At 40.2% G+C, this 15,377-nt stretch overlaps 1 protein-coding gene and 1 long non-coding RNA gene across 7 annotated transcripts in view; one reads left to right on the forward strand and one right to left on the reverse strand.

The window, feature by feature from the left end:
• Positions 1 to 15,377, reverse strand: part of LOC108876872 (uncharacterized) — a 251,421-nt gene that overhangs the window by 201,094 nt on the left and 34,950 nt on the right. For 2 of the 5 annotated variants that reach the window (XR_007814821.1, XR_007814822.1), the window contains exon 2: positions 10,702 to 10,797. The exons of the other annotated variants lie outside the window; for them this stretch is intronic. This is a non-coding gene — a long non-coding RNA (uncharacterized LOC108876872). The remainder of the gene's footprint in view (positions 1 to 10,701; positions 10,798 to 15,377) is intronic. 5 annotated transcript variants of the gene reach the window in all.
• The window catches only part of LOC108876873 (carbohydrate sulfotransferase 8), a 252,830-nt gene that overhangs the window by 167,224 nt on the left and 70,229 nt on the right, over positions 1 to 15,377 (forward strand). The window lies entirely within an intron of this gene.

The raw sequence follows: 15,377 nt of genomic DNA on the forward strand, positions 1-15,377 counted from the left end.
TGCTTCAGTTGACCAGGCCTCTCAAACTGCATTTAAGGCTTCTAGATCTCAAGCCTCCAGTCCTTCTTTGAGAAGGAATAATGGCCATGTCTGAGGTAGCAGCTCTGTGAGGCCATGTTCCATTGGCAGCTCAGTGGATTAGAAGCTACATGTCTGAAACATGTCACTCACAGTGGCTTGGCCTCAGGCCTGTTCATCTTTTTGTCAGTTGCACAGAGAAGTCCCCATTACTTTGCTCTCTGTCTCTCTCATGGCTGCCAAATGGAGGTCAGGATTTACTTGAATGTATCACCCACTGCACGTATGAAAAGCCAAGTGATCATTGACCTGGTGATTTTCTAAACTTTTGTACTTATGTCTTTATGCTCCTCCACAAGAAAAGTTGTGATACCAATGGAAGGAGTGACACTGATTTGTTTTCCATTATTTATCTGGCCCGTTGGCAGGCCCTTCCACAGATCTCAGAAATTCAGACGTTTCTCCATCCTCGTAATCATTTGTTTAGAGCCTTGTGGCATTGATTATTTCTCCTGCTCTGCCTCAGTGCTGTCCTCCTACAGTGATCAAATAGCTGGGGGACAGACAACCACACAGGCCTTACTCACCAGCCCACTGGCCCATCCTGATTATCCACAAACCCGGGTAAGGCAGCACAAAATAGCCTGATTACCACCTGACCGTGGGCTGCTTCCGCACAATATGGATGGCTCTGATGGAGCTCTTGGCTTTGAACTCACTGAAAATCCCACGCTCTATCATACCTTTATCCTACCCAATGCTTATTTTCTTTTATTCTCTCTTTCTTTCTTTTTCTAAACAACATCCTCCTTCCATCAAATATTTGTATTCTTGGATACAGCTTGTTAAATGAGGTTTCCAGACCTTTAGTCTCATTAAAAAAAAGAAGCCAAGCTCCTTTCTATTTGGGAATGTTATCTTGTTTGAGCCAGATGCTTAAAAGTGACTTAATACTTGAGCTCATTAAAAAGAAAAAAAAATGAATTAGCTGTTTTTCCTGTCAGCTTCAGTTACACCGATAATGGTATTAGTTTTCTAGAATGAGGGTTGTGGGCTTTGATTTACGCCTTTAGCAGGCTGCTCTGTTGGAAGTCCAGAAAGACTCACATTAAAGACTGACTGAGACCTAAGACTTGCAGTATCTAAGGGTCTCTGTTTGACTCTTATGGTCACCGAGTCACATCAAAGGCTGATAACTCTGAAGAGAAATCCAATTCTTCAGTACTGTACCAGTACTTGACTTTGAAAGACATACCTATGTCTGCTGGTGGCAACCTGAGAAACAAAACACTTTGTCTGTAGAGCTGTTAAAATGTTCCCCTGTATTGGTTACTTTTTGAAAACACCCCAAACCTCTTAAGGTTTTATGTTCGCTAGGATATCATGCATTATGTACATAAATCCTGGACAGCAGATTGTGTTCAAACAATCAATGCAATGACTTGTACAAGCAAGGACTTTGAATGACAACTGGAACCTCTGAAATTCAACACAATGCAGTGTGTTGGCTGTTTTACATTATCTGACCTTATTGTCAGTCACTAAACAGCTAGATGAAACAGAATGGAGTGGGTTCCTTGATGGCAGCTGTTTCGATGAAGATAGCATGATCTTTGTAGGATTCAGAACATACTGTCCTTGTTTCATCCATTTAAATGGTCATTGCCTTATTCACGATGGCACGTGGTGCTGAGCTACCAGGCAGCTGTTAGTAGCACACAGTGGTCAACAGAAAATACGTGCTGTGGATTCTTTATCCTTATCTGAGAAGCTAAGATTTTCTTTTCTTATATTTTACACATCGCTTTGGAAACAGAGGAGAGTCACCACCTGAGAATTTTCTGTCAATATTTTATCACCACAGATATTTACCTTCAAATCACAGGTGTTTTTCAAAGCAGAGGTGGCATACAGTGTTTTATTTTTACTTAGACATTCAGTCTGTCAAGATAGTCAATATTTTAAACTGATAGATATCTAGTTGCTGTTTGAACTTTTAGATTTGTGAAACATCAGTTGTAATGATCCCATTCTAACAGATTCTAGTACACAGGACTGAAAACATGCTTTAAAGGTTGATTTTGGCTGCTAAGAGTCCTTACTGGAGAGGCTTTTGCATTAGATGAGTGCATGATGCTAGCAAGAAATGTTCTTCTCAAACCTTTATTGTGCTTTAAGAGACATAGGTGAAATTAATCATCTCAAGTGATGTCATGTAAGTAAGCTGATCTAGATTGGTGGTTGTTTTGTTAACCCAAAACACAATTACTTTTGTCAAATGTATTTATAACAAAGAATCACTTTTAATGTTCCATTTCACAAAAGCAGTGAAAATAATCAAAACTTTTTTTAAACCACAACTGTAGCTAACATCATTTCACAAAGCTTGTCTAAAGGTTTAGCAGGCAGTATTGAGCTCTAAGGCTGGAATTGGCCCATCACAGCGTCTGGCAGGGCAAGGTCACCTCCTCTCTGCCCTGTATCGAATGCCAGTTGACAAGAGAAAAACATGCCTTCCTTTCTCAGACACTTAAAAGAGCAACTATTCCAGGATTTAGCAGCTACTGCTTCTTTTTGATGATGCAACACTGAGTACATACTTTTGCACCCTAGAAAACTTTGTCATTCCACTTCAGCCTGGTTGTGTGAGGCTGGGCATTTGCTCTGTCTTTATGCATATTCACTGTAGTAATAAGATATATTAGTGACTAATAGGAAAACTTAATGGAAATGTTGCAGTGCAGTACATCTAAAGTGTGATGTCTAAAATGTGCTGTCATATGCCCCACAATAGATCATGGAGAGATCATGGACTGTATTTGTATGGGAGACAGCAACAGTGACATTTCCAGGTGGCTTCACTGATGGAGGAAAGACAGCGAAGCAAAAGGATTTAAAAACTTATTAGAATCTGTCCTATTTATATGCAAAGAAAGCTTTAAATGGCCTCAAAAAGGCCACAGATTTCTTCATCTTTTTCTCAGATGCATTCTCAGACTAGTGATGGCTCATCTTATTGGGTAACCTCCCACTGTCTCCCACAATACTAACTTTAGCATGTTAGCTGCAGTAAGCTATTTCTAAACCACCAAAGTGCCAAGGAGCTGTAATGGGTGACTTTTTTGCAACATTAACTATTTATTGGAATTCTGTGCTGCACCTTCAAAATCAACCCCCTGCCATCCATTATCCTTGAGGAAGAACAATGCATGGATGTGAACACAAATTCCAGGAGAGGATGAATTTGAGTCCATTTTTCTAACCTGGCAATTCATTTGTCATCCTCACAGCCTGAGGAGCGGCTGCTACCTCCCAGGTCTCTGATTAAACAGGAGAGAATTAATAACAGGTGTCTGAGGAAGGGGAGGCTCTGCCTATTGAAAGAAAAAAAAGGTTCCTTGGGAAGAAAGGCCAAGCAATAAGCCACAGTCTGCAATTAGAGCAAGAGAGCAGCAGGTACTTGAACCAGAGTGTATTTGCTGTGTGACAACAACTCCACCCAATAGCCTGTAGGTCTTGTAGTTTCAGAGAAATGTACTTTGTTTAGAAAGAACCAGATTAAATTTTTAGAAACTTATTAAGAAATTGATGTTAATGAATATGTTTCTTGAAGCAGTCACTGTGACAAACTCATGCTGGAAATTGCCACTATGGAAAGCCACTGTACTGGTTAGATGTCTTTCACAATAAATCTACTTTAAATGCATGATTTATGCCTGTACAGAACGTGCCCTTTAACTGCATCCAATATGGAAAAGACTAGAACAGTCAAGGTGCTCGCTGGAAGCCAAGGTAACGAATTCAGGAGAATCTTTGATCGCCTCTAATGTGGTTATAGGTAATGGTGACCTGTCTCTAAGGAGCCAAGCCAGAGCAAAATTATATTTCAAATCCATTAAACCTTACCTCAGATCCATGATTTGCTTCCAGCATGCAGCTACCCAGGGCAGCAGGTAATTGAATTTCAAACCTGAAGCCGGGAAGCAGATAGGCCCCTGAGCTAAGTCCTCTGCATGAGGTGGAATACTGTTATGCATGAAGCCATGATTTATTTGTGCTTCTCAAATCTTGTAATAGGCTGCTCTCTGCCATAGAGGTGAATGAGCCCATTTGTTGAAACAACACTTCTGTGGAAAAGATTTGATTGCTCTGACCACCAGACACATCCAGTTATTAAATTTAAGCATTTAGCCTGCGTCCAGCTTCAGAGGAAACTTTAAGGTGACAGAGGGACATGCTTAATTACACAGACATGAAAATCTGAACAAGCCACCGCTATGCTTTGATAGATATGATTCATTTGCGCTTTCTGCTACACAGGCGAGGATCATCAGGCCCTGAGGCTGTTCACTTATACATTTTGAGTGTAGACTGAAGCTGCTATATGCTGTCAGTACACACCACATTTTAAAACAACCTCAGATCAGTTATTGGACAAAGTAATGGATCAAAAACAGCAGTAACAAAAAACATCAACTAAACATTTAAGATCCTGTACTGTGGGTGTTGAAATAGAAACTCTTGTTCATAAGCAGGCTTTAATTCAGCCTGGTGACAGCCAGACTGAGCTGTAACCTTGATGTCTAATTGCTTACAGTGGGCTGAACTTTCAGGGAGACTCTGGGCTGTTAATAGGAGGATCATGTACTCAGGGAAAAGTATTGGCTCCGCTTTCTCCTCGCTGTCATCCCTGCTATTTCAAGACATCCCTCACTGCGGAGTCAAGACAGACGACACCAAACTCGATAGCGAATCAATCATTGGACCAATTTACCAATTAGGCTCATTGTACTCTATAAATAAACACATCTCAGCACTCCCATGCTTTGCCTCATGAAATACTGTCTCAAAATCCAGTGCAGCAATCAGGGCACATAAGGACACACGTCACATCGATCAGGGACCTGTTATACTGTTGTCATGATTATCATGGTACAAACAGACTAAATACACCCTAATACTTTCTCTGCTTCACACTGTTTGGTTGTTTTGGATATGCAAACTGAGATTCAAAAACAGCTACAAAAACAGCATGTATGCATCATACATACAATATACATACTTGTTTTTTTATAACTTACCCTTGCATACATAATCTGTACCTAATGAACACTTAACACTTGTCTATACACAGAATTATCCAAGCACACAACCATCATTAATAATATAAGGTGTCCCCAGGGTTTCCTATTAGTTTTACAACATCACATATATAAATATATCCTCTTCTAAACAGATTTATGCCCACTACAATGAGCTCGGCAGTTCACTCAGGTGACATCTAAAACATTTAGAGACACGGCAGTTAAGATTTCAAGACATAGTGTATAATTTCTATAATTTATAATTTAAGAAAGGCTTTGTAATGATACAAAAGCTCTTGGCATCATCACCTCCCCTGGCAGGCCATCTCCTGCTCTCAGCCTCAATGCTGGAGCTGCCACTGCTGCTGCTGCTGCTGCTGGTGCACAGCCTGCCAGGCCACATGCTCTACTCACTTGTCACCATGCAGAGAAAAACACTTCATTCACACCGCAGATACATGTCACTAGCTTTCACAGAGAACCACATGCATTTACAATAACTGTCAAATCACTGAGTTTTGGGGGGAAATATCTTCAGCTTTCTCTGATATGTGTATCTGTCTTTTAAGATACAGACACAGACAGAGGATGTCGGAGCCAGGATCTCTTCATTTAGCAAGTGCAGCAACATTTACAGGGATTGTCATGGTGGCATATAGGCACAGAGACATGTCAGAAAACCAAGTATGAAACCTAATAGATACTGAAGTACAAGGTATGGGGATGGTAGCAGCAAGTGTAGTATAAGACAGATCAGACTGTATATAAATGTATGTACATGTATCAGTCAAATGCAGTACTTTGAATGCACAGCATCCATATCACCAGTGTCTATTCTGTGAAACAAACCAAGCTATGCAAGACCATCAAGAAAACCCTGTACTACACACTGCACCACTGAGCAGAAGTGCTCTGAGAGTTACCAAGCCTTTCAACACCAGTGTTGCTTCAGTGGACGACCTCCCAGAAACTGAGTGCATTCCCAGAATAGAAAAGAACTGGTTATTGACTCCACAGTACGCCCAAGCGGGCTTTATGATTTAGTGCAGTGAGCCGTCAACTCTCTGAGCAATGTGCAGCAAACAAAAAACATTTTATCAATATTCCATCAGGCAGGAACCCTCTCCCTGTTAATATAGTGCCCAGACACATCGGGGCACCCCAGAAGATCATGCATTCAGGCAGGAGCTGCCTGCAGCGCATGGGACAGTGGCGAATTAAATGGAACGCCACTGGACATGTCACTATGTTGACAAGCATGTGTTGTTTTTTTGTCATATGTTTATGCACCGTGCATTTTATGTCAGGAGAGTTTGTCAGTAGTGGTTAGCTGTTTGATAGATGCTCTTAAGAAACATGCAGAATGTATCATGGATGTGAACATGATCTCTCTCACACCAGTATAGTGTATATCCTTTAATAAATAACAATGATCAAAGTTTATTATTCAATATGGGCAGTAAATTCCAGTCTTTGCCAAAAATAGTTATTTCCATCAGGCAAGTGAGTAAAGCTACAAAACTATGAAACATTTCTTTCTTTCCAAAACCTTTAAAAAGCTACGAGTTAGAGAGGAGTTCCCTCAGTGTAGCGTCTCTTCCCCTCCTGAACTGCTGTAGTGATCCTTAAGACACATCAACATCTGTGGTTACTGTCATATTTACATGCTTGTATAGTGTCAGGACATCAGTCAGTGTTGTGTAGAGAGGAATAGCCTCAGTTTCTTGATGCACCATGATGTGATTATTTCAAATAGAGGAGGCCATTATGGGAGTTAGGGTGGTTAGTGACAGCACTAAACTGGTGGAAGAAACCCTGTGAGAAACTGTTCACATGAAAATCTAGTTCAATTTGTTTAAAAGAAAGTAAATTCAGTGCTGGAATGACTGAGGTTATAATTTGTGAATCCATCTTTTTACATTTTACTGATGAGAATGTGGGAGACCGTCATGTTTAAAAGCACCTTTTCCCAGACGTGTTACTGTTTTCACTGGCACTGCTTCATTTTCTTTCCATCTACATTATTCATATCAGCTATTTAGCTTTTATCCAAAGTGACATGAAATGAGTACACCAGTTGAGTGAGTTTAAATTAATTTTTTTTTTCTAGCATTAAAAGCACCAAGAGTGCAACAGTGAAAAAGATGGAATTAAGTTTTCTGTTTCTTGTAGAGGTCGTAAGTATAAAGATGGAGGAGGAATGGAGAGAAAACGAGGATGTGAAGTGTTGCAGGTTAAGCGCCACAGATTTTCTGGCTGAAGTGGGAAACATTCATTCTTTTATCTGGTCATTAACTTTACTTTGGAAGGCAACTGAGGACACATTGTTACAGTAAATACCTGGTCAATAGGCAGGAGGTTAGAGGTCAAAGTTAAGAGGTAAATTAAAAAATATATATAATAAATAAACTGATACCAATTCATCCAGCCCCCCATAATCCTGAAAGGATAAGTGGTATAAAGGATGGATGGATGAATGGATGCATGGTGGTCTTAGCTGTAGTTTGCAATTAGAAGCTATGAGTCAGTCTGTCATTACATGATGAAGCACTGCTGTTTTGTTATTCTATAAACTAAACCCTTAAATAACCATTGAGCTGAATTAACAGCTCAGTAAAAAGGCTAGAGGCTTTACAAAGGTATGATTTATTGCAGGGCTATTGTATTACATTGATTTATATAGCAAAGGTGTTGCTTTGACTGTATCCACCCCCTCTATAGCCTTAAGTAACTCTCTCTTTGTGCCAGTGGACTGAAATGAGAAAACACAATATGACTGCCACACCTTCTCGTCGCTCCAGCCAGTTTGAAGCTTACTACACATGACTTGCCTGCTCTGTCACAGCTTGATGATTCTATTTATTGCACAGATAGTCCTAAATAAAGCACACACCCCAGTAAGTTATACTGGTTATTGATGATTGATTTCAGGGGAATTGTTATTATTATTATTCACCAGAATATAGTGCTTTTTATTGTATGATACTGTTATATGAGGAAGAGCTTCATATTAAAGCACAGTGTGAATCCTACTTATTTGGTTTTTATGCTTTATATTTTTCACTTTTCCATATTTCCCAGGACAATTTGTAGTGTATGCTGGGAGCAGAGAGCCCAGAGGGAGGGGGCTGTTCTGGGGCGAAATCTGCGAGGCAGCTCTCTGTGAAGGGACACAGAATGTGTAGCGCAGCTTGTGTTGTGGATTATGATATTCATCATATGGCAGCTTGCCATTAAACCTGGTGTAGTAATGCAAACAGCTCTCTGTGATAAGTAGATGGTCCCGCACATGATTGCGGCCCTGAGGAGAGGCGAGTTGAGCTCCTGAAGCGGAGCCCAGCCGCCTCTACCAGCAAAGGAGAGAGGGCCACAGGCTACACCAAGATGAGCACTCTCCACAGCCATCAGAGAAATAGATGACTCTTTAGTCAAAGTGGAAATCAGTGGATCTATGCCTTATGATCACAGTTATTCATTACTAAACACTCTTACCAAGATCTTTTTTATGATTCATGCAGCCCAAAATGAATTGCTTTTTCTGCATAATTATCATAAATTTAATAACAATGTGTTTTTAATGAATTGCACTTGTAATAATTGTGATTATAATTATAATAATAATGACATATAATCAGGCCAAGAGTTTTGTGCAGAAACTAATTGGGAAGTCAGTTAACATACATCAGTGTTATGAATTACATCAGCAGTGTTACAAATCAAATGCTTATAATTTTAGATATTAGGTAGGAGATTGTTCAGTCAGATGGCATTAGAGTCATGACAGTAGACTGAGTGTTGCACTAAGATGAATCAATAACATCAGTTTTTCAGTGACCACAGTATCATCTTATGATGTACAATATTGTCATAATGTAAATTAAGCCTGAGATTTGATTTTATTTGACAGAGGCTCATAACAGCAGCTCTTAAGTTTGTTCTTTAATGCAAAGAAAATGGCAGCAAGTGGTTGGATTCGCAAGATTTGACCATTTTCTGTGAAGTATTCTAAGCAATGAATAAACAATCTACTGCACATAACTCCTGATTATATTATTAAATGAATGTGATGGCAAACTCAAAATTCACAGAATTCATAAAATTTTACTTAAAAACATTCTTTTGTTAAGTGCAGAAGCGGGGACATTTCTATTTTCCGTGTCAGTTGAAACTGGGGATGCCACATCCCAACAGTCAGAAAGCTTTACTGAAAGCCAGCTGTAAGCTGAGGTTGAAAGTGGACATTTTGGACAGAAACCACATCATAATTCTCTCCTGGTAAAATGAAATCACCCAAAGTGCGAATAGGTGACCCAAGCAGAATGCAGAGAGAGCGGTGAGATGTGCAAAACTTGCCGACACAACACATTATATGGTCCTTCAGTCTTGGCACGGTGGCAAATGAGGGATGTGATGGGGAGGCACTAAGGCAGTGGCTTGAGTGGCAGAATGCTCCTAAAGCCCCAGCTAGCTCTAATGAGGCAGCTTGATGTAGCAACCAGGTCCACTGGGCGCAGGAAGGACCAGATGTCGCTCGTACACTCACTCATTCCTTCCAGCACGGCCTGCATTCACCGTTCAGCCCATCTGCTGCTACCAAGCACAGTCAATATTTAGCCACTGGGAAAAGGACAAACATGCTCTGCACCTGGATCGTTATAGTGCCTCTGGTAAATTGGAGATATTTTTCTATAAGCTTAACTAAGAAAAAGTAAACAACTCCTTTTCAGCCCACACTCTGTAGCCCGTTGGACTTGACCTCCTGATGTTTCAAATACTTCTTTTCAGTTCCTTTAACAGTGTATACTAATGAGGAGAAAATATAACACATCTCAGTGCTACATCGCATCCAGGAGCGGTTGAATAAGCCTCACAGCTCATGTTGCATGACTCAGCAGTGAATCATGGGTTGCCAAAGCACCACTGAGCAAATCTGACATGCAATATGCCAATTCTCACCTGAAGATGAGACATTAACAAATTACTGAAGAGGAGGAAAATAAAAATTCATTTCCTTCAGAGAAAATGGTTGGTTTCTCAGCTTGTCTCTTGCACGCTGTGTGTGACAAGTGTCTGTTGTTTCATTTAGCTCAAGGCAACGTGATCTGCTACTGTGTTACCAAGGCCAACAGTGAAAAGTGATAAGTAGCTGAAGTTTAGTCAGAGGTTCAAGTTTTTCAATCTACAAGTTAGAAGTAATGTTAATGCAGAGCCAGCCCAAAAACAGAACTGAAGAGTCCAGACTATAAAAAACAATAACTTGATAACACACACACAAATATATTTTTCAAATGATCATAGGACCTAAAGTGGCCTCTTAATGGGCTCATAAGGCGCCTGTATCAAACCTATGAATCATAATATTCAAATGCTGGGAGTGAAATCCTCCATCCTCACTTATCTTTTCTTATCCAGGGCAATTGTGTGCTCATTCTCTGAGGAGTGAGCATGGTGTTGAACATGATGAAATAAGGTTAAAATTACTGTACACTATTACCCCAGTTACACAGTTCAAAGATTAAAACACAGAGCAGACATTATACAGGCTCACTTAAGCTTGTCTCTGAAAAACTTCAAAATTCCAGACAAAAATCTTTATCACCTCCGTGTGTAGGAGTATGGGCTTGTGCAGGTTTGTGCATGGGTGCCATGCATCTTCATCTGCAGCAGCTATCCCATGCCTTTGAGGAGAGACGGCCTGTAAAAAGCATGGAGAATATATCTCATATTAGTTCCTCTCCCAGCATGCCGTGTTGCACATTGAGCCGCTCCTTTGGGGTGGATTTATATTCAAATTCAGAGAACGGCGTGTTTTGTTGCTGCAGCCCCGGTCTGCTTACATGGGGAACTTGAAAGGATGCGTTCTTGTCAGCTTTCTGCCTCTGCTTCCAGGCAAAATGAGGGGTGTTGTTTCACCACTAATTCCTCAGTTATGAATGGGGTCTTGGCATTACCCTGTGTGACTCAGATGAACTGAGGAGCTCTCACTGAAGTTTATTTGCATTCTATGGAGCTGTTACTATACAGTGTGTGCTGGGCTTGTACTTAGTATGAAAATGAAGGTTAATCAGTAATAATTGCTTCAAACTTTCCTTTAAACTATAACAGATATGTACTAAAAGAAATCTCTTCCCACTCCTGAAGTGATAAGTGCAACAAAGGATTATCTCCCATTACTTCACACACTCAAAGACAGTCAACTGCATTTAAACACCAGCTATAACCAATACATCCAGTTAGAACTATAAACCTCTGAAACAGACACATCAATAAGGAGCAGAATGGCTCAATGATGGGCTGAAACTAAAGGAACAGTCTGCGACTTTTACCAGCCAGCTGAATAATTACAATATATGTAGGAAGGATCTTGTAGAACTGCAGGGTTCATACACTTTCCAGACCACCATTAAAAACCAACAGCACCAGTACAAATACTACAAGTACATATGGTAAATATTAATAGACTCTTTATTTATTTTTATTGACATTTGGGAGAAAATTTTAATATTTTCCACCTTTTGAAAAATACAGTGAAAGTCCATTACACATTATGTAACTTATAAAACATGATAGTTTTCTATGGAGTGAAATCTCTAGTCACTCATCTCCACTTCACTGTCATTCACCACCACTCAGCTCCACCATTATCCTCTGCTACAGACCATATATTTGTGTGCCTGTTTATGGCCTACAGTTACTAACTCTTAAATGTACTGTGAACACAGGAGGCATGTATTTGTGTGTTGTCACATCAGAACATGTTACCCATGAGCTCACTGCCACGATTTCTTGTCATTGGATACACATCTAATGGGGCTGTTATGAGGGCAACATGGCTTGAGGGCCAAACTGCCCTTTTCAGTTTGCTCCTCTGTAATTACATATGAGACATACGAGACATGGAGTACAGGGATAGCCCATTGGTAGACAGTGAAGAATCAGGACACGGGTTCTGCAGCTTAATTTGTCTGTCAGAATAGCACAGAAGATCCTTTTCTGCTATAGTGCTATAGTATTTTGTTCTGAGAGAGAAGGAAAACCAGGGGGGACAAACAGTAAAGGAGACAAAGAAGAAAATACTTTAGCAGGATTAATTCCAAGGTCACCAACAAGTCTTCATGACTTAATTTTTGAACAGTAAACTCAAATGGTTTTCTGGAGTTTGTAGAAAAACGACCTCATCAGAAAATAGCCTCTTTTCACAAAGCTTCACTTGCCGCTGAGGAGTACTTTGCTATTATTATTCTTTACTAGTGCCTCCTGGTCAGTAGTTTCAGGGTAAATGGAGGCCCATGAGTGAGGTGCTGGGTTGTTTATCTGCTCTGTCAGTTCTGGTGCCCTTCAATTCGACAGCATACAAAATGAGTCCCTGTCACCTTGTTAACACAGGATGATAAGGCAAGAAACCCTCATAATCTCCTCTGATTCCCATGCCTCAGTGCTCCACACATCATACACATCTTGGAGGGTTCATTTCCATTTGGATTGGAGGCCCAGTTCAGGGATTTCCTCTGTCATTTCAGCCAAATGCCTCCAGCGAAGGCAGGTGCTTCGTCTGTTTTCATTTGAACAAACATCTTCTGCACAGTGCACTGTGTTTACTGTCAGAGATGTTTTGCTGTAATTGGTCCAATACAGTATTTCTGAAAGTGCATTAAATGAAACTGAGATTGTATCTAAACTGACTGCTTCATAATTCTTTCAGTGGTTCCTATCAAGTGAGTGTGAAAAGGATGTTATGAGTGGAGGAGTACACTCAAACTGCTCTGAAAGTCAAGCATTGCACACAGTTGCTATACATAGTGGGTTCAGTTTACAGCCATAAGAAGATGCAAACACTCAAACACTTTCTCTCCTTGACTTCCACAAGTTCTTGCATTAATACAGAAAAAACAAGTCTGAGATGTATTGAGTAAAAACATATTCACTTTTTTGATATTTTGCTTTGCTCAGTCAAATGCAACAGTACATCAAACTACAGAACATCAGCCTTGATCTATTTTTTTCCCACAAGTTGAACCATGAAGCATCAGGAAGTGATCCTCTCCCCTTGTTTTTTCATCAGCAGCCACTCTTTCTTCCATCTTCATCTCCTCCCTGCCTCTTAACCTAAACAGCCTCTGAGCAATCCTTCCTTTAAACAGCTTGTGACCTTTGGGTGATGCTGATGCTGAGCTGCTATCAGAGCTAATAATATCTCATTAGAATACAATAACCAAGTAAAATCCAGCTTCTAAAGCTATGCCAGGGGGTTTACCCAACACAGAGCCTGCCAAAAGCAGAAAAGGAGAGTTCACTTTTCACACTGCTCCCACTTAGCATATATAACACAGCAGCATTCACTTAATTGTAGCATCATTTGCTGGTTTCTGCCTACTACACTGTTTGCTCTTTTTTATTATTATTAAAGCAGACCTCATCAGATCTTTGAAGAAAAAAAAGCCTCTGTAACATAGGGTGTCTATTGGTACTTTTCAGGTAAACACTTTTGAGGATTTATATGTTTTCAGTACCAAAGTTTCAATCAAAATCACGTGTTTGTGTGTCTGGTTACGGTATGTAGTTTCTAACTCTTAAATGCACTGTAAACACTAGGCTCCATGTATTTGTGTGTTGTCACATCAGAACAGGTTACCCATGAGCTCACTGCCACGTTTTCACGTCATTAGATACACATATAATGGGGCTGTTATGGGAGCAATGTGCCTTGAGGACCAAACTGCCCTTTTCAGTTTGTGCTTCTGCAATTACATATCAGACATGAGACATGAAATAGAGCGATAGAGCGATAGCCCATTGGTTGTCACTGAAAAATCAGGACACAGCTTCTCCAGCTTGACCTATCTGTCTGAGTAGCACAAACGATACAAAAAAATTGCACAGGTAAACTCTTTGGGGACTTTAGTGCTTATTTTTTCAGTACATATTTTCAGGACCAACATTTAAATCAAAGTTACTTTTTGTACTGCTAGCTGTTGGCAGGTGGCTCTGGCCTGCATCCATTCATTCTGGAAACCAGTGGCCAATCAGCCTCCAACCAACAGACGGTGACGCACCGGTCTGCACATGAATTTAGTGAGGGGGATGAAAGATACCTGCAAAGAGAGGACGCAGAGAGAGGACAGAGGTGGTTTTGAAGCAGATGGTCTCTTATAGTGTGCATGCATCTGTAGCTTGTGGAGTGATTAAAAAAAACAGTACACTAAGAGGAAGAGGGAAGAAAAGATCTCATCAGGAGCAAAGTAACACAAACAGGGGTGTTGCTGTTGGTGATTCTTCTGCTCACATAGAAAACCTTTAAACTTGTTTCAATCGACAGTCTGTGTTTCTTGGCAAATAGTCTAATAAAAGTAAGAGCTATAGCTAAGTTTGGACGATACATTGATTTAATTTGATTAATTTGAGTTTTTATTTTTTTAAAATGTGAAAAATCGCAGAATTGAGATCAGTGCTTTCTCTACTGTCACTCAAGCACCAACACCAGCAGTTCTCTTTAGTTAAAATGTAGACTGTCACCATTTCCTTGGAGAAACAATGATGGAATAATACTAAAGAAAGGCAGTCATTTTGCCTCAGTGATACAGAAATGGTTTGGTTTTGCATGTCTGACACAGAACAGACCACTGTGCTGTGTGAAGTCTGTAAAAACTCTACAGTGTTTCCCCATTGCATAGGCTCTACTCGGGCATTTAGGGCACCTCCTGTAAAATGTAGCTTAACAACTACCTGGGTTACAGTCTCCTCTAAATTACATGAGTCTCTGCATTCTCATCAGTACACACGGCGCACCACCCACAACACAAGTAAATTCTCAACCTTTGGGAATTTACTGCTCTATTAGAACTAAAGTAGCAACAAAACAAACCTGTTTCAGAACCTGAAAGAAAAGGAGCAGTGGAATGGTAGCAATGTCTGCTTCTTCAAGATTCTGGTACTAGCTCCCATTCGCATTCCAAAACCACAACTACCCTTAGGTGCAGTTTCACCACATTAGTTTAAGACAGTTGTTATTGTTCCATCCATCTGCCCATTATCTATGCCTATGTACTGTATAACTATTAAAAGAATCATCCACAAACCTGAAAAATTAGAGATTAAACTTTTTGGTCATATCACCCAGTCCTAGCTGTAGCATCGGCTGAAATTTAACAGTACATTTATACTTTTACATTTTATAGTTCTAAAATCTTGCACACCTCACATAGAAGAGTGCCCATGTAAACCCAACATCAGCAGGCAGCAGCTGCAGCAGTAGAAATGAAAAGAACAAAGTGCTCA

The sequence above is a fragment of the Lates calcarifer genome, linkage group LG2, assembly GCF_001640805.2.
Source record: "Lates calcarifer isolate ASB-BC8 linkage group LG2, TLL_Latcal_v3, whole genome shotgun sequence".
In the NCBI taxonomy this organism is placed as follows: Eukaryota; Metazoa; Chordata; class Actinopteri; family Centropomidae; genus Lates; species Lates calcarifer.